Source organism: Schistocerca piceifrons, chromosome 3, assembly GCF_021461385.2.
Source record: "Schistocerca piceifrons isolate TAMUIC-IGC-003096 chromosome 3, iqSchPice1.1, whole genome shotgun sequence".
Classification (NCBI taxonomy): Eukaryota; Metazoa; Arthropoda; class Insecta; order Orthoptera; family Acrididae; genus Schistocerca; species Schistocerca piceifrons.
The window spans coordinates 664,743,295-664,763,901 of record NC_060140.1 but is presented as its reverse complement, the minus strand read 5'-3'; positions in this window follow the sequence as shown (position 1 = coordinate 664,763,901).

Below are 20,607 nucleotides of genomic sequence, written 5' to 3'. Positions count from 1 at the left end.
GAACATTATGGCCACACAAATGAAGAATTTAAGGAACTTGAGTAGGAAAAACAGACCCATAATGTTCGACTACAGCATTAGTAGTACGCCGCTTCAGAAGTTCAACTAAACTACACTCCTCCCGAACAGGCCATGAAGACTCAACGGTACCGACCGGCCGCCGTCTCATCATCAGCCCATAGCCGTCACTGTATACGGATTGGAGGGGCATATGGTCGGCACACCACTCTCCCGGCCGTATTTCAGTCTCCGAGACCGTTGAGAAGTTCAACGTCGATTAAATTTGTAGGCGTAACGTTGCAAAGCGATATCATATGTAATGAGCATGCACGTTTTCCAGTAGGGAAGGCAAATGGTCGACTTCGGTTTATTAAGAGACCGCGTGAAGGACACTAGTACGACCCATTCTTGAAAACCGCTGGAGTGTTTCAGATCCGCAGCTGGTCGGATTAAAGGAAGACACTGAAGCAATGCAGAGACGGGCTGCTAGACTCATTACCGGTAGGTTCGAATAACACGCAAGTATTACACAGACGCTTCGGGAAATCAAATGGGGATCCCTGGAGGGAGTTTTTTTCGAGTAATACTACAAATAACATTTAGAGAACCGGCGCTGGAATCTCACTGCAGAATGATTCTCCTACAGCTAACATACACTACTGCCCATTAAAATTGTTACACCAAGAAGAAATGCAGATGATAAACGGGTAGTCATTGGACAAATATATTATAGTAGAACTGACATGTGATTACATTTTCACGCAATTTGGGTGCATAGATTCTGAGAAATCAGTACCCAGAACAACCACCTCTGGCTGTAATAACGGCCTTGATACGCCTGGGCATTGAGTCAAACAGAGCTTGGATGGTGAGTACAGCTGTCCATGCAGCTTCAACACGATACCACAGTTCATCAAGAGTAGTGACTGGCGTATTGTAACGAGCCAGTTGCTCGGCCACCATTGACCAGATGTTTTCAATTGGTTAGACATCTGGAGAATGTGCTGGCCAGGGCAGCAGCTGTATCCAGAAAGGCCCGTACAGGACCTGCAACATGCGGTCGTGCATTATCCTGCTGAAATGTAGGGTTTCGCAGGGATCGAATGAAGGGTAGAGCCACGGGTCGTAACACATCTGAAATGTAACGTCCACTGTTCAAAGTGCCGTCAATGCGAACAAGAGGTGACCGAGACGTGTAACCAATGGCACCCCATACCATCACGCTGGGTGATACGCCAGTATGGCGATGACGAATACACTCTTCCAATGTGCGTTTACCGCGATGTCGCCAAACACGGATGCGACCATCATGATGCTGTAAACAGAACCTGGATTCATCCGAAAAAATTACGTTTTGCCATTCGTGCACCCAGGTTCGTCGTTGAGTACACCATCGCAGGCGCTCCTGTCTGTGATTCAGAGTCAAGGGTAACCGCAGCCATGGTCTCCGAGCTGATAGTGCATGCTGCTACAAACGTCGTCGAACTGTTCGTGGATATGGTTGTTGTCTTGCAAACGTCCCCATCTGTTGACTCGATCCTGCACGATCCATTACAGCCATGCGGATAAGATGCCTGTCATCTCGACTGCTAGTGATACGAGGCCGTTGGGATCGAGCACGGCGTTCCGTATTACCCTCCTGAACCCACCGATTCCATGTTCTGCTAACAGTCATTGGATCTCGACCAACGCTAGCAGCTATGTCGCTATACGATAAACCGCAAACGCGAATGGCTACAATCCGACCTTTATCAAAGTCGGAAACGTGATGGTACGCATTTCTCCTCCTTAGACGAGGTTTCACCAGGCAACGCTGGTCAACTGCTGTTTGTGTATGAGAAATCGGTTGGAAACTTTCCTCATGTCAGCACGTTGTAGGTGTCGCCACTGGCGCCATCCTTATGTGAATGCTCTGAAAAGCTAATCATTTGCATATCACAGCGTCTTCTTCCTGTCGGTTAACTTTCGCGTCTGTAACACGTCATCTTCGTGTTGTAGCAATTTTAATGGCCAGTAGTGTACATTTCGCGTGCGAACGACGAAGATAAGATCAGAGAAACCGGGGCTCCTACGGAGGCACATGGACAGTCGTTTCCCCCTTGCTATATTTGCGAGTGGCACAGGACATGAAATGACTAGTCGTGGTACAGGGTGGTTTGCGGCGTATATACGTAGATGTAGATGTAGATCTAGATGTAGGCGTAGACTACCAAATAATGAAATTCTACTTATTGTGCCTTTATAGTACTGTGGGAAGAATACATTATTAAAATTATATGTGATTTCGGGGTGGACGGGGTGCAAAATATAGTTGTTGGTGCCCCATCATTGAAATCTGCAACAATTTTGCGGAAGGGTTGCACTTGTCTGACGTCGAACGATTCTCTTCAGCCGTCGTTGCTCCCGTTCTTGCAAGTTCTTTTTGTGGTCGTAGCGATGCCGGAGATTCGATCTCCTACCGGATTCCTGTTGTTCACACTACACTCGTGGAATGGTCGTACGGTAAAACCCCCATCGCTACCTCGGAGATGCTGTGTCCCATCGCTCGTGCGCCGACTATAACACCACGTTCAAACTCACTTACATCTCGATAACCTGCCACTGTTACAGCAGTAACCGATGTAACAACTGCGCCAGACACTTGTTATCTTAAATAGGCGTTGCCGACCGCAGCGCCGTATTCTGCCTGTTTACAAATCTCTGTATTTGAATACGCATTCTTATACCTGTTTCTTTGGCACTTCAATGTACTTGCAAATATAATGAAAACTTAAAATTAAGAAACTGTGTTACTACTCTTGATTCAAATTCTAGTGGGATGAAATTTCTTTTTTCTTCTCCTTCCTTTTCATTAGATTTATAAGTACTTTATCTGCAACTCTCACACTTGTGAATTAGATGATACAGTACGTAAATAGCTCCGAAAATTAGCTTGGTACTTGTGTTGGAATCGATTCATGATTTGTCATTGTTATGCTGAGAGATGTATCAAATACTCTTGCATGCCTGGGTTGGCCTTGGTAGCGAAAAATATATACAATGTCTGGCTAACCACAAGTCACTGTTATGCCTGAACTTTGGGAAAGGTCGCCAACTGGGCTTTAAAATGAGCGTTATTTCAATCAGATTGACGCCATGCATTTCATCAGCGCCGGTTTCTCCCTTGTCTAGTTCCGTAGGATCGTTTTCCGTCTGCAGAGAAACCTGTGTGCTACTGAATTAGGAATTTGGCAGTGCTCGCAAAGTAGGCTTAGGGCGAGACTGATCCTGTATCTTTCCTCCTTTGAGCCGCGCGGGATAAGCCGAGCGGTCTGTGGCACTGCAGTCATTGACTGTGCGGCTGGTCCCGGCGGAGGTTCGAGTTCTCCCTCGGGCATGGGTGTGTATGTTTGTCCTTAGGATAATTTAGGTTAAGTAGTGTGTAAGCTTAGGGACTGATGACCTTAGCAGTTACGTCCCATAAGATTTCACACAGCAATAACAGCTCTAAAACGGCTTGCCATCGAGTCAAGTCTGGCTTAGCAGACAGACACGGACACGTCATTTCATAGTGCTTCATCTATACTGCAGACTTCATCAACCGTTAGGCATGCTCAGTGCACCATCTAGGACTAGCCAAAGAAAACACATCAGTTATTTACGACTTTATACGTCTCAAATGGTTCAAATGGCTCTGAGCACTATGGGACTTAACATCTGTGGTCATCAGTCCCCTAGAACTTAGAACTACTTAAACCTAACTAACCTAAGGACATCACACACATCCATGCCCGAGGCAGGATTCGAACCTGCGACCGTAGCAGTCGCGCGGTTCTGGACTGAGCGCCTAGAACCGCGAGACCACCGCGGTCGGTCGACTTTATACGAAATCAGATAAGGATCACCACGAGACAGTAACTTGAAGGTATGGCAAAATCATCTGCATTAATACCAATCAGACAAAGAAGTCAAAATTGCACGCAGACGACATCAAACTGCGCAACAGTGTGTGTGTGTTCGTGTGTATGTGTGTGTGTGTGTGTGTGTGTGTGTGTGTGTAATACTGTGTAATGACCAAGACCAACCTCAAAATATTTACGTGCATGCATTCGTCGCACGGAAACAAATATTTCCACACTGTAGTATAAGGGGCGATCTAATAGTTCCGTTCGAATGCCGTACAGTCCAGAATCGGTATGGCAATCAGGAAAAGTTACGTTAATCATAGAGGCAATCATCCCGCCAACGCACCAATTTGAAGACACCCGTCTGGTGAAACACCGTCTCTTGCTGCGTGAAGAAGACCGTGACTTCCTGCTGCACATCGGCGTCAGACAGAAATCTTTGTCCGTTAAAGGCCCTTTCTTAGCGGACCGATCAGGACTATAGGGCGGATGTTTCTAATGGCTCCCACTTGAGTTGGCGTAACTTCTGCTCTACATTTCCCATATGGGGACGTGCGTTCTCATGAAGCAGTAGCACCCCCTGTCGCACTGTAAAGAACAAAAGAACGATCTATTCTTGATTTCAAATCGAGTGTTTGGGATCCGAATCAGGTCGGATTAAAGGAAGCCATCGAAGCAATTCACAGTCGGACTGCCAGATTTTTTACCGCTAGCTCGAACAATACCCAGGCAATACGTAGATGGTTCGGAAACACAAATGGGAATCCCTGGAGAGAAGGCAACGTTCTTTTCGTGGAACACTATAGAGTAACGGCATTTGAAGCTAACTGCACAATGATTCTACTGCCACCAACGTGCCACAAAGATAAGAGAAATTAGGGCTCATACCGAGACAATCGTTTTTCCCTCGCTCTATTTGCTAGTGGAACAGGAAAGAAAATGTCTAGTAGTGGTTCAAGGTACTCACCGTGATGCACTGTACGGTTTCTTGCGGAGTGTGTATGGAGACGTAGAAGCAATAGAAAGAAACAGTAATAATATTTTGTAGCCATGATGGATCACTAAGGACATTCCTTGAAGTGGGGTTTATATTAAGCTTTAGAATTTTGAATATTGTTAGCGTACAGTTGAGACAATATGGAGCCATACCAGAAGAAAATAGCTGAATTAATATTAGTAGGCCCATTCGGCTCCTAGGCAGCAGCGACATCATTCTGCAGTCGACTTTAACAGCCAATATTGCCTTTCCTTCGCTCTGAAAAACATTTTACTACTTCCCGACGAAACGTTAAGTTCAAGGTATTCTTTCTTTATATAAGAAGCAGAGGACGATTTTGATGGTGTCTTGTGGACGTTTAACGAAATTACACGAGGGTGACTCAAATGAAAACCTTAAATTTGTAATAACAAATTGAAATTTCGCGCCGTTATCCTGTAAGTTGGTAAGTGTGCTACAAACAGCGTGCAGAATGTCCTGTAGGTGGCAGCATAGTGCAGATGCACACATACCGTCGCAGTATCTGTATAAAAATGGCCGCCCCACTTGCGACTTGCACCAGGGAAGAACAGCATTCTGTTATTCAGTTTTTGCGTAGTGAAGGTACAGCAAGTCGACGAATGGAGTAGGAGGTTCGCAAATGCTGTGACTTCAGTGGAAGATGCTCCTTGTCCAGGTCAGGCACAACGAGTTGTGACTCCACAGAACATTGTAGCAATTGAAGCCATAGTGAAGGAAAACCGCCGAGTGACACTGAATGACATTGCAGAATGTCTACAGATTAGTCATGGGTCAGCACACCACATTTTGCATGATGTGCTGCAGTTTCACTAAGTGTCTGCAAGATGGGTGCCACGGCAGCTGACTCCTGAAATGAGAGAACGGCGTGTTGATGCTTGTGAAGAACTTCGGCGCTTTGAACGAGAAGGTGATGGCTTCCTTGCAAGAATCATTACTGGGGACGAAACCCGGGTTCACTTTCACCAACCAGAAACGATGAGAGCGAGCAAGGAATGGCGCCATTCCTCATCATCAAAACCAAAGAAGTTTCGAACAGAACCATCAGCAGGGAAGGCTATGCTGACTCTGTTTTGGGACGAAAAAGGCGTTATTTTTGAGCATTACATGCCTAGAGGGACCGCTGTCACCATTGCATCATACACTGATCTCCTAAAAAATCATCTGCGGCCTGCAATCAAATCAAAGCGACGTGGATTATTGTCAGTAGGTGTCCTTTTGCAACATGACAATGCAAGGCCCCCCACTGCCCGTACAACAGTCGCAACAATCACAGACCTGCATTTTGAGTGTCTTTCTCATCCACCATACTCACCAGACCTTTCCTCAAGTGATTTCCATATGTTTGGACAACTCAAAGACGCAATGGGAGGAAAGAAGTTCCGTTCTGATGAAGAGGTACGCCACGCAGTGCATGAGTGTTTGCACGGACCACCAAAAGAATTTTTTTCTAAAGGAATTTATGCACTTTGTAAGCGCTGGAGGACTTGCATTGAGCGTGGGGGAGATTATGTTGAAAAGTGATACAGCTTTGCACCACTTCTACACAGTAAATACTATTTAAAAAATATTTAAGGTTTTCATTTGACTCACCCTCGTAGAATTTCCACACAAGACAAGCTCTGATAATATTTCCCTGTTCTTAGAAAGAAATTAGGAGGGATCTTATTAAATCAACAACAACTTTTCCTCCTTTATCGTTACTTACCATTTTTATTTTAGTCTGGAGTTTCATCTTCCAGCACAAGCAACCTGTAGAGATAGTATTAGTTGCACGGGAGTTATTTAGTTTCCTTGCCCATTTTTCACAACATCCAGTGAGTATACAGTCACATATTTGCCATATGTTGAATAATTCTGTACAATTTCTTCAAGTTCGTTATGTACATACATAATATTTATTTATATTAATTCATCATAGTCGCATTTCATTTCACTCAAAATATGACCAGGAAAAATTTATTCCTCTCGTTTAGATTACTGCAAAAGCTACTGTTTACGAAATGAACAAAACTTGTTTTATTTGGAGCTCATTGGTATTCGCTGAATGATTTTAGGCCTGCAGCTCAACCAGGGACGTTCAGCCATTTTCCTGTTGACAGGCGGCACGTTTCGCGTCTAAAATGCCTAACTTGCGCTCGCTCTCTGAATGCTGGATGGCTATACATAAATAACGGTGTTTACCTATCGCTGGAAACGACCAGCTGCGTATGAAAATCCGTGGCTAATTGAAATGCGTTTGCGATATATTGTTAACTGTGTTTTAACGGCGAGTGGAATTCATTTTAAGATGTATTCAGAACAATTAATATTTGCCCTTTGGTCATTGCATCAAATGCATGTTCCGCGTTTGAAACAACAGTTAAATTTGTTGTCATAAACACAGTAGCTGTTATAATAACCTTGCCGTTTCGAGGGGTCCGCTAGTATTATGTGTTTAGTGCAGACCTATAATTCCTATAGTCCCTTTTTATGTTATGATTCAATAAAACGAACTTATATTCTTTTCGAAGTACAGTTTTCAATTCAATGATAAGGAGCACTAACAGCCGTTCTTGTTCTAAGATTGACTTCTTTCTCATCCGTGGCCTCTTTCCTAACAGGCAAGCGAACCTAAGCGCGCGCGCGCGCACACACACACACACACACACACACACACACACACACACACACACACAGCAGCTGTTTTCGTTCCTTAGTCGGTAAACACGGAGGAACGGGTAGACGAATCAGTGTCACATACTAAGGTCTATTATGGTCCCTTCGTGGTGTAAAAAATGTAAGCAGTCTAAAGATACGGCTTTTTATGTCACATGTCACAAACGTATTTTAATACTCATGTCTCACTAACAAAACCTATACGGTACTTTCCGTTGAACTAGAATGATAAAAATTGGCAATAAGTAAGGTTTCACATTACAAGCAATGGAAAAAAATCCGAAAATTCTTAAATTGTAATTATATCACATAAAAACATATTTTTGCTATTAGACTAGGCGCTTCAGTCCGGAACCGCGCTGCTGCTACGGTCGCTGGTTCGAATCCTGACTCGGGCATGGATGTGTGTTAGATTAGTTACGTTTAAGTAGTTCTATGTGTAGGGGACTGATAACCTTAGATGTTAAGTCCCACAGTGCTTAGAGCCATTTGAACCATTTTTTTGCCCTTAGAACTTAACATTGCATCATTATCCGCCGAAAGCGTAATAGGCAAATATTACTAGATGAAAACATAAAATGTAAATTGTAGTCATGTTTTACTACGTGAAAAAAATTATTAATTCTTCTCTCTCCACATACATAAGCTAAAGTTTCCTGCTCGCTACCTTTTGTATGTCCGGGTTAGTCTCAGGAACTATTGTAGAGATTTTGACCCAGTCTTGGAATTCCCGAGACCGTTATTCTGCCCGTACCGATATCGATAACACTCAAACATCGTCATGATTGTAGATTCCCTGGATGGATGAACTATCCGTATACATAATTAAGTTTATACGGAATCTTCACTAAGCTAGTTCTATTCGCACTTGGCCAACATTTTGTCCGTGCCTATTGTTGAAAGAACGGTTGAGTAACTGCGGCTACGCCTCGAGAATGTTGACAGACCTCAGCAATGGAACAGTACTACGTGTCCACTATGAAAATGTGCATAGCTTGTCACGGTATGGCGTGACGTGGAGAAAATGCAAATTCTGCAATAAAATTACTTGAAATTCAAAAACGAGCAATGAGAATAATGAAAGTGGTTACCAATAGGGAATCATACGGGAAATTTTGTAAATAATTTAAAATTTTATTCTTCCAGAATGGTATATAATTCGACAGTTACGAAACTTGAATTGTGTATGATCTTCATAGAGAAGTGCGCTATACATAGTCTCCTTTAAATAATCTTCAGTCCTTTGCCCGAAGAATGTTCAAATGTGTGTGAAATCTTATGGGACTTAACTGCTAAGGTCATCAGTCCCTAAGCTTACACACTTCTTAACCTAAATTATCCTAAGGACAAACACACACACACACCCATGCCCGAGGAAGGACTCGAACCTCCGCTGGGACCAGCCGCACAGTTGCCCGAAGAAATAAACAATACAAAAACTTAGGTGTATTTAAAAAAGAGTTGAAAAACATGATAATATCTAACAGCTTTTATAGGATTAAGGCATTCATAAATTATTCAATATGACACAGCCTGCCACGTTGTTCAAGAATACCGGTAATGCGTCTTACTTTGTTCTTCACCTAAGAAATTTCTGCTGCTTGTAGCTCCTCAAATATCGAAAGCTTCCCTTAAAGAATCTTATCAGTTAATTAGTAATAATCAGAGCAATGCAGTTGCGTAATTTAATTTGTGGTATAATAATTACTGCAGATACATTGCCGGCAGCGGTGGTCTAGCGGTTGTAGGCGCTCAGTCCGGAACCGCGCGACTGCTACGGTCGCAGGTTCGAATCCTCCCTCGGGCATGGATGTGTGTGATGTTCTTAGGTTAGTTAGGTTTAAGTGGTTCTAAGTTCTAGGGGACTGATGACCACAGATGTTAAGTCCCATAGTGCTCAGAGGCATTCAGATACATTAAAACTTTATGGTCGAATTTTTCATGTTTAATTATGCTGGATCGCGAAAAGAGAGCTATCAATAACATCACTGGTACAGGAGTCACTGTACCCGAAGTGTCAGTGTGATAGCATTAATCGTTAACTGTTTGAGTAAAATCCATAAGCCGACCGCTGAAGGTGGAAAGAGATAACCTACATGGAGTAGCGTAACGGTAGTCATGTAAATGTTAGAGCGATAGTAGCAAAAAGAAGTAAAGATAAAGAAAAGATAGTATTATAGACACTGTAAACTTGCTTCAGTGTTCAGAACAGAAAAAAGTAGGGAAAATTGATTATCAAGCAAATTCACAAACACGTAATCCTGTATGTAAAGGTCCATTGTTGTCATAAAGAAAGTAGACTATGATACATAAAGCAGATCGCCGCCGACTGAAATGTGAGACGTCAGAAAACATTGAACCTGGCCTATGCAGTGTATAAGGCTTTAGTAATCGACGATCGACATCACATTCAGTGCCTTATCATACCTGGGATGACCCGTGTCTTTAACACCACACACACACACACACACACACACACACACACACACACTACTGATGTCTATACTGTATGGCCAAGGAACACAAAAAAGAAACCTCAGAAATAATCATACCGTTACGGCTCGTAAAGATGCCTGACCAATGCGTATAAAGACGAGGTTCAAAAATGGCTCTAAACACAATGGGACTTAACATCTCTGCTCATCAGTCGCCTAGACTTAGAACTACTTAAACCCAACTAACCTAAGGACATCACACACAACGATGCCCGACGCAGGATTCGAACCTGCGACCGTAGCAGCAGCGCGGTTCCGGACTGAAGCACCTAGAACAGCTCGGCCACTGCATCTGGCTAAAGACGAGGGTCTATGCGTTCGTCGGTTGTCTGAGGTCTCAGAGTTGTGAATAAGTCGAAAGTTTATGGTCATAAGGTGGTGCCCTAGAGGCATGCAGTCAGTGAATATTGGTCTGACGGCCGCGGTGACCGTGCGGTTCTAGGCGACCTGCTACGGTCGCAGATTCGAATCCTGCCTCGGGCATGGATGTGTGTGATGTCCTTAGGTTAGTTAGGTTTAAGTAGTTCTAAGTTCTAGGGGACTGATGACCTCAGATGTTAAGTCCCATAGTGCTCAGAGCCATTTGAACCATTTGATATTGGTCGTCGCCGCAACCTGTCAGGTGACATAAAGCGGTTTACCACCAGCAAAACGAAGACAGTGACAAGCAAGTCACTCTCGCGGTGCCTCAGTGCAATGGAAAATACATTCAACCATTGTTTCCATCTGCTAAGAGTTCGCTAGCAAACTGCACTAAGTGGCAAATTCGTGTTCGTGTCCTATTCCATTGCTCACATTATTGCTCTTATTGGTACACTGGCCATACACATAGTAAACGTGCAGGGGGTGGACAGAAATATATACCACAAACACATTACCGTGTCTAACACGGTGCAGAAAAGCCGCTGGCACTTACAAAAGTTTCCTGTCGTCGTGGAATGGATAAATACACGTCCTGTATGGTTTTCAATGAAATCTTATGCAAAATAGTGACAAGTTCAGTTAACGATGATGGAGGATAGCTAGTTAACACACACCCTTTTTTTCGAAGTGGACCTCAGAGGCTCAAATAACATCGAGATCTCAGTAATACTGACATCTGGTGCCTGTAGTGGCCAGGGGATATGAATCAATTCGTCAGGGAACTACCGGGTCGTTAGCTACCATTAGGTTATTCTCGCCTAACTCCGACCCCCCTCCCCCCCCAATTACAGTAAATAGAATTGTACTTTTTACTTCTTAATCTATATTTTGTTGTTTGTTTTGAATTCGTGATGTATTGCAAAGGCTGTAAGAGGGCCTGGTATTTTTCGGACTAGTGCTCTCACTAAAGAGAAGTGAAATATGTGAAATGAAAAAGTTGTCGCAGGTGCGAATCCTGCCTCGGGCATGGATGTGTGTGTTGTCCTTAGGTTAGTTAGGTTTAAGTAGTTCTATGGTCTAGGGGACTGATGACCTCAGCAGTTAAGTTCCATAGTGCTCAGAGCCATTTGAAACATTTTTTTTGAAAAAGTTGTTTACCTTTCGCAATATCTTGACAGTGGAAAAGGTTACACTATGCCTAAGTAAGAACGAAAATAAATAAATGATTTTTAATATCAATTATTTTAACAATGAAACAGACAAATCAGTTTGACGAAAAAAATTATTTTAGATCTTGATCGTCATTTAGGAAAAAAACAATATGCAAAGAATAAAGTACGAGGGCGATTCGTTTATTAAGATCGCATCGGTCCCGAAATGGAAACTACGGTGAAAACCTAATGACATTTTGCAAAAATGGGTTGGATAGTGCTCCAGTATGCCAGTCGATCGCGTTACGTTGCTCTTTACAGTTCTGTGGGCACAGTGAGTACGCCGGCGCTTGACTACGCGGGAAACTTAAGAGCAGAGAGGGCTGTGAGGCGACGTCAGCCAATTGTACGCTGACCGACCCCTCTCCACGACGACAACGTGACGGCAACGCCCTCTACACGAAGAGGACGTAAGCGCTGTGCCGCCTGGCCGCGGCCCAGTTCTACAAGATCTACAGCAGAGATTTCAAGAATAGCATCAAGACTCGTCATTTCGCTTCTGCTATTTAGCATTGTATATACTGAAGGGATTTCTTATTTTGTCTGTCGCTCTTTGCCAGCGACACATCTGTATTTCACAAAGTTAAGTCGCTCTTGCAGCGTTTTCGATGGGTAGTGTTTGATCACTCACAATACAGCCCGTAATTGGCTCCCTCTGAGTTTCATCTCTGCTGGCTATGAAGGCAATATTTGGGCGCAGAAACAAGCTGCAGTCCAGCGTACAAAATAGTCAAAAGCACAGTAGCCTTTCTTCTATCAGGAGGGTATTGCAAAGTTGGTACAAAGCTATGACAGATGTCTCAGTCGGAGCGGCGACTATGTAAAGAGTGGCTGTTGCAAATAAAACAGTTTGGACCTTAACTGTTGTTTCCATAATGCAGCCGATCCTTCCTTACTTTCCGAACAGACCTATTTTTACAGTCACCTCGGAAAAATCAAGCCAATACCTTGAAATTTTGTTATGTCCTTAGTCCTCTAGAATGCGACTAATTTTTCCTATGGATGACTTGCTGCAGACACTGGTTGCAGATGTATGCATTTTGGCTTTTCATTCGAGGAAAGACGAAGAGGTCACTACGTGTCTTGTCAGCGAGCTGTAGAGCAGCGTAGAGAATTGGGAGAGAGCAGGGGCGGCTGCCTTCTGTGACGAGAGTGTTGAGAAGCTGGTACAATGCTACGACGAATGTCTACGCCGGAGCAGCGACTATGTAGAAAAGTACATGGAAGGTCTAGCTAACTGTTGCAAATAAAACGTTTTTGATTTTCACTGTTTACTCCATTTCGTGACCGATGGAACCTTAACCCTTTGACTATCATCAGAACTTACGTGCCCCACAATAGGTTATCAGGCAACTACTACATTCTTTTGCTAAGTATCAATGACCCACTGGTAAAAGCAAACCTACTAATGGCTAGCAGAATTCTTATAATTACCGACTGCACCTTTAGGTTGTGCTGTCATCAAGTTTCGTTGTTAACCCTTGTCTCCATATTGCTACATCGAATTAGTTCGCACCTACGGCCAGACAAGCCAATTACTAGATTCGCAAAGCGGGCTGCCTTCGCACTTTCCCGGATACATCATGTCGACGACGTGCACCCGAGAACTGACGCTTGCCACATCACAAACGGAAAAGGAAGGAAGGAATTTTTGGAAATCAAGGAAAATCTAAACCTGGATGGCCGGACGCTGGCTTGAACCGTCATCCTCCAGAATGTGACTCCAGTGTGTATCCCAAACAAACTTGGAGAGACGCTCTGTCTACTGATGTATGTCTGTTTTCAGTATGTCTTGTCGTTTTTGCGCAGTCGTCTTCTCATACGCTGGAGGTACTTATAAATAATACATTATGTCCTACCCCCTTCCCTCTTAATTCTGACTAAGACAGTAATTAGAATAACCATACATTAATGTTTTTGGAATGAAATTGGTAGTCAAAGAGTTGATATACACATAGCCCTTCTATATATTTTCTCGACCAAATAACAGTAGACATTTGAAACGTTTGGCCGGCCGAAGTGGCCGCGTGGTTCTAGGCGCTGCAGTCTGGAACCGCGAGACCGCTACAGTCGCAGGTTCGAGTCCTGCCTCGGGCATTGGTGTGTGTGATGTCCTTAGGTTAGTTAGGTTTAACTAGTTCTAAGTTCTAGGGGACTAATGACTTCAGAAGTTGAGTCCCATAGTGCTCAGAGCCATTTGAACCATTTTTTTGAAACGTTTGTACGACACTTTATATTTTCCTTCAGTTTTCAGCCGTGTGGAGAACTTACTGTACGAACTTTTCCAAGAAAACCCCTATAAATTTTTCTTTGATCAGTGAACTCTATTATCAGTGTTTCCTCCTACATTCAATCACTAAATTTTAATTTTTTCGAAAAATGAATGTCCCCTCATAATACGATTTTTACATTTCAGGTGTCAAACAGCACAGCGGACAGCTCTCATAGCACACGTTATTTTGCCGCTGATGTGTAAACGAAAACGACCATTCGTGATTGGTGAGACTCAACATAGGAATAAAGCACCAGACTCGCTTGCCACGATTACTCAGTTCAGAGAAGAAAGTCGCTCTTGTAAAAGAGCATTAAAAACGACAAGGCCACCGAAAAAAAGGCCAGTGAATGAATAAAAGTTATTAGCGGTGTGGAATATGCAATCTCTCGCATAAGGGAGGAAGTACGTTGCTGGGCGAGCCCCGGTGGTGGAGGCGTGGGAGAATGCGACGGAAAGCAGGTCGCGCTGTGCCAACGTGCGGCGCCCAGCGACTGTACCGGAGGGGCGGGAGGAGGCGGAGGTGCGCCCCTGGGGACCCCCCGCCAAGTGGGGAGGAATGAAGGTGCCTGGGTCCCGCGGGAGCGCGCCCCACCCCTCACCTTTCCATTTCATTCCATCTCCCGGTCCCAGGTGGCCCCGGCATGCACCGCTGTGAAAACTCTGCGCCAAAACTCTGATTAGTTCATCTCCCGCGGGACCGGCGCGCGCCGCGCAGCGCCGCGCAGCTCGCCTCGGCTCGACTCGACTCGGCGCCGGTTCAGGGGCGCCCGCTGGCGGCGCGATGCCAGCGCCACAGCCGCCCCGCGGCCGCCGCCCGCACTAGCCGCACAGTGCCGGCGTCCCCGCGCGCCGGCACACGACGCGACGCGACGCTGACGCGCTGCCGACGCACAGCGCGAGGAAGTGCCGCCTCTGGTCTTTTATAGCCCTGTCTCATTGTACAAAGGCGGCACCATAAGGCAGTGGTCATCAAACTTTTTTGCTTAAGAGCCAATATTGACACTGTAGGGCGACATCTCGAGCCGCATAGCAAAAGAACGGGGAGGGGGATTAAAGTGGCCACTCAAAGAGCAATTCAGTTTATTGATAGAAGGGTACCACTTACACATGTTAAATGTACGTATTATATGGTAACATGCAAAATATTTTTAAGTGAAAAACAAAGTATTACGTTGTAAATGGTTCAAATGGCTCTGAGCACTATAGGACTTAACTTCTGAGGTCATCAGTCCCCTAGAACTTAGAACTACTTAAACCTAACTAACCTAAGGACATCACACATATCCATGCCCGAGACAGGAGTCGAACCTGCGACCGTAGCAGCAGAACGGTTCCGGACTGAAGCGCTTAGAACCGCTCGGCCACAAACGCCGGCATTACGTTGTAACTACATGCTTCTTTTTTTCGTATCGAAGTGGGCACCGTTGCCAGTGCCATCGCAACAGGATCCCATGTTGTTTTTTCTGATTTCCAGGCACATTTTCTAGGCACATTTTCTAGGCATCTTCGCACCGTACTAGCTGAAAGAATACCAAGCGGCTGCAGTAGACCGTTTCCAATTGCACTTTTCTACTAGGCAAAATAGAACAGAAACTGTTTTTCAATAATATTATTTTGATACTTCCTGACAGATTAAAACTGTGTGCCGGACCGAGACTCGAACTCGGGACCTTTGCCTTTCGCGGGCAAGGGCTTTAGTGCCTAGCTATTACCAATGCACTGATACTATGAAATAGTGCATTGATAATGTAGCCGAAATCTAGATGTGCCGAATAAAACGTGCAAAAAAGGACGACTGATTGCTGCGCTCTATCATTTGTAAATCACACCACAGTAGCTGAGTGCACCCACGTTCCTAACAGAAGATAACCTGATGAGTAACTAACTCTTATTGGGGTGAAGACTTTGCCCTCTTTCCCCGACGCGTAATGTGGTCAAGGAGATTTATATTTGCCATATCCGTTTCTTTAGGATTCATTGCCTCCATAACAATAAGGAACGCTTGTGAGTGTACTGTACGTCTGTACACCCAAATTCTGTAGGTGATTGTGTAGTGTCACCACCAGGCACCACACTTGCTAGGTGGTAGCCTTTAAATCGGCCGGGGTCCGTTGGTATACGTCGGACCGGCGTGTCGTCACTATCAGTGATTGCAGACCGAGCGCCGCCACACGGCAGGTCTAGACTAGAGAGACTCCCTAGCACTCGCCCCAGTTGTACAGCCGACTTTGCTAGCGATGGTTCACTATCTACATACGCTCTCATTTGCAGAGACGACAGTTTAGCATAGCCTTCAGCTACGTCATTTGCTACAACCCAGCAAGGCGCCATATTCAGTTACTATAATTACTATCTTCAAGAATGTATTCTGAACAGATAATATTGTGACTCATGTACCGTCAAGAGCGACGTTCATCATAAATGGATTAAAGTTAAGTATCAAAATAATTACGTCCACTTTCTGAATTCATTCCTTGTCATGTTCCAGACCTCACGTCAGTATAGTTCTTCCCTCCTCACGCCAGCCTGTGTGAGTTAAAACACGTGCATTTCGGTCTCCACTCGTAACACGGTGTTGGCTCTTCTGCTAACACAAAAGATTGTATGATGAATATTATTCGATGTTGCTGTGAACTGGTTGCCTTGACAACTCTGTTTTGTGTTAAAGTCCGTTGTTCTCGACATTTATGACACAGAAAACACATGCACTGAAATAGAACAATACAGCGGTAATTATAAAGCACACTACATTCAAATTCCGAGAGCAAGAAGTAAACAAATATGTTATAAGATCTTTGATTGCAGTTAAGCCACAGACTTCTAGATACGCCCGTTCTTAATTTCTGGTAGGCTGAGCATTCTAGAATGCGTGTGTGTTTATGATCCACATGAAAAAGCTGAAAACAGTCATAAAAAGAAGAGTACATCACATCTTCTGAAGCACTTTAAAATGAGCGTGAGCGTGGCATCTGTGCTACGTTACGTTCAAACTAAATTTATGAACAAATGGAAAATGACTATGTCCGTAAACTATAGATGTTCGTAATCGGCGTGAAATGGTTTTTTCTATAGATCAGAAATAATTTTACCAAATTTCTGGTCACTTTTCACCACCAGGTCCCTTAACAGGGGAAATACACATCGTTCTACATTTCACGTCATATGTAATCTATAAGTATTATAAATTAAATTATCACGCAGCGTTTTTGTATCTATATGCGAAGGTTAATCTCAGAAAGTATGAAGGAATTTTGATACTGTCTTCACTAATAGCCAGACTGATTCACTGGAAGGGTTTGCGTATATCTATACATCTTATAAATTAGTCCACCGCCGAGTTCTTCTATCTGTATGTGAATGTCAATCTCAAGAAATAATGTAGGGGTTTTGATACGGTTTTCACTAATAGACAGAGCGATTCATGAGCAAGGTTTGTAAACAAGTCGTCGAGCCATAGATAGTGATACTAGTACGAGGCGGAGGCATGTCGCTAACATGCAATAAACGTAGCAACTTGCATATCTCCATGCTGCTATTTTTACGGACTTTTTGATTGGCATGCATTGTTTGGTGTGAGAATGGGCGTAGCCAGAAACGGGTCACCGACTAAATAAACATCCATTTTAGTTGAAAATGTGGCTTTCTTTTTGCATCGCATAAGTAGCAACATTTCGAATGCTGTTGTAGGTGGCCTTCATCAGGGTAACTACTTACTATAGAGTGTATTCAAGAACAGTCTGGAAAGCTTCTAGGGGTCCTACAGAGAAACAATTGTTGAGACAAAAATTCGATATGTTACACCGTTTCCAGGTTAATTAGCATTGAAGTTAGCCATTTAGGCCGTTACTCACGCGAATTCAAGCGGCCCGTCAGATACTTTTAGTTCAAATGGCTCTGAGCACTATGGGACTCAACTGCTGAGGTCATCACTCCCCTAGAACTTAGAACTACTTAAACCTAACTAACCTAAGTACATCACACACATCCATGCCCGAGGCAGGATTCGAACCTGCGACCGAAGCGGATACTTTTAGTGTCAGCTGTTCTCACAGGGTAGATGGTAGCGCACGAGACTGCTCACCCTTTGGTTCGGGTTCGATCATTACTACCATCCCATGTCCGATTTTTGTACTGCTCACTTGTTCGGTTTTAGGAAACCGAATAAAGAACACGTTTGACGAGTCTGTCTCTGGTCGGCCACTTGAATTTGCGGCCGCAACGGCGTTATTGGCTGACTTCAAGACTAATTAACTCGGAAACGGCAACTTAACGAATTTTTTCTTAGCAATTATTTCTCAGCACAATCTACCCTGAAACACCCTCACAAGTTTTTCAGACTGTTTGTGACCACCCTGTATAACAGGTGTATTCAGATACATGACGTTGTGGGTGGAAGTTAATATAATTTGAAATTTAGTTATATAGTATTTCAATATCCTCCTTTCCTTTCTTTTTAAACAGATAAACTGATTTTCTGAATAGGCCACTTTAGCTCACAATTTTTATTATATTTTCGATAACAGGTTTTGGCCATTATAGGCCATCTTCAGATTTACAAATAAATGGAAAAAATTAAAATTAGGTATGTGTCACATACAATAAATGTATCAGCCAACAAAATCATCTAAATATAATAGATTATTGGTGAATTATCTGGGTTCCTAAAACTCGTTCTGTTTACTTATTTTGTAGTCTATATGTGTTTGCTTCTAGTAACATTTCTGCCAAGGGGCATATAAGCATACAGAATAATAAAACAGATTTTGAGGTACATCTCAACAGCAACCATTCCGTTAGAAATCCCCAAAAAAATTTAACTAGTCGGGGAAGCTAAAATGAATGTCAATATGGGAGACAAATCAGAACGCTATTAACGACCAGAAGCAGTTTCATCATAACGCATATTTCAGTATCTACGAAATATTTGTCCACATTTATGGCTCATCTTGGCTTGTAGCGGAACATACATCTTGTACAAGCGCCAGCCAACCCCCTTTGCTATTCCCGTAGCTAACTGTACGCACTTATATGTAGGAGCATTATATTGCTTCACTCTTCTAGGAACGAAATCTCTCGAAATTTTAACAATAAACTACGCCGCAATGCACAGTGCTTCTTTTGGAGAGTCTGCCTCTGGAGCTGGATGAGCATTTGGAGGATTCTTCGCTCTAACTAAACGAGCTTTTGATGAAACGCGCTGCTATTCTTGGGAGCTTCCCATTTCCTCAATCAGTCCTGTACTGTCTGGCAATTCGCCTGGCCACACAACACCACGGAACACATCCGTAACTGGCGTGTAGCTGCACCCTTAGGCGTCCTCTACCGAAGCAAGATACAGGCGGCAATCCCATTCATATAATTGATTCACCGCGATGGAAAATGAATCCACAATTTTCAGTGTGGATGCATGTTAACGTTCGACCTCCAGAGAGAATCTACAAATAAGCGACCCTGGGGGACATGAACATGGACTGTGAGTAGGTGGCGCTAGGTGCGAATGAATGTGGATCGGCCAGGGAGCGTGTCGCATTTGCGACAAACACTGTGTCCGGATGGTGCAGAGGTTAACGCAAAATAAATAAATAAATATAAGAAATAAAAAAACGCTACAACACTGGTCCAGCACACATTTCCATTCGTTTCCGCTGATTCCGCACGGATTTCTAATGCAGCCCAGTTCCTTCCCCTTCAATTCATTTCTCCCCCCCTACCCTCATTTTGCATAACCCCAATTCTAGCTGTACACATCGTCCGTGTACACGTCAGACGATGCCAACAGCCACACTGCTGCTCCCTGCAGCACATCCGTCGGTAGTGATCTTCACCAGCATCCTTCGGCGCCTTCCCGATCTCCGACCGGACGTCGGCACCAGCGCAGCGAAGGACTCCGACCGACACACCGGCCTGTCCGCAACCGACCGAGGTGGACACTAATTAGGACACCGGCCCGATCACAATCTACGTCATCAACCGGACTCCGATTTGGACTTTAGTGAGAACTCTATCATTCTGCAACAAGCAGCTGTTATTTTGTACGTCGCGTCAGAACCGCGAACTGTTCATTTGTGTGTTACGAACCGACTCCATTACATGCCGTCCTTGCCACCTCGTAAAGACAAAGACATAAGAAAATCCTACCTGGCAAGGATACCAGACTGGGGGGGGGGGGAGGGGGCATTACTGAAGTTTCCATCAAACGAAGATTTTGGAAGTCGCCTCATTCGTCCGTGGCCTATACCTCCCAAGAATTCTTCCAGTTCTTATGTCTGGTATCTCTAGGATTATTTTTGTGTGGCCGTTCAGTATGAATACTATCAGATATTTAATCGATGTTACTGTATCGCATGATAGTTTGCCAATCATGAAATTCAACAGTAAAACGGTATTCCGCCTATCAATGATCGGCACGTTACTTTTGCTTCTGTTGAGGATCTCTATCAGAATAGCTGACCGTGATATTATTATAGTGAATGTCTGCAGAACGTAACTCTGGCACGGTTCACAATCATCCTTTGGTTTATTAGGTTAATGGCGACCACATGGGAATAAAACCTTCTCATTTACAAATAATGCTGAAATGACTGATAACTTGAGATCAAAGCTTGTAACACTTCAGTCAACATACACTCTCAGCACTTCTGCACAGTTCTCACAGCATCAACATGCGGTCCCAGACTATCTGACGACCGTTTTGTCGTTATCAGCA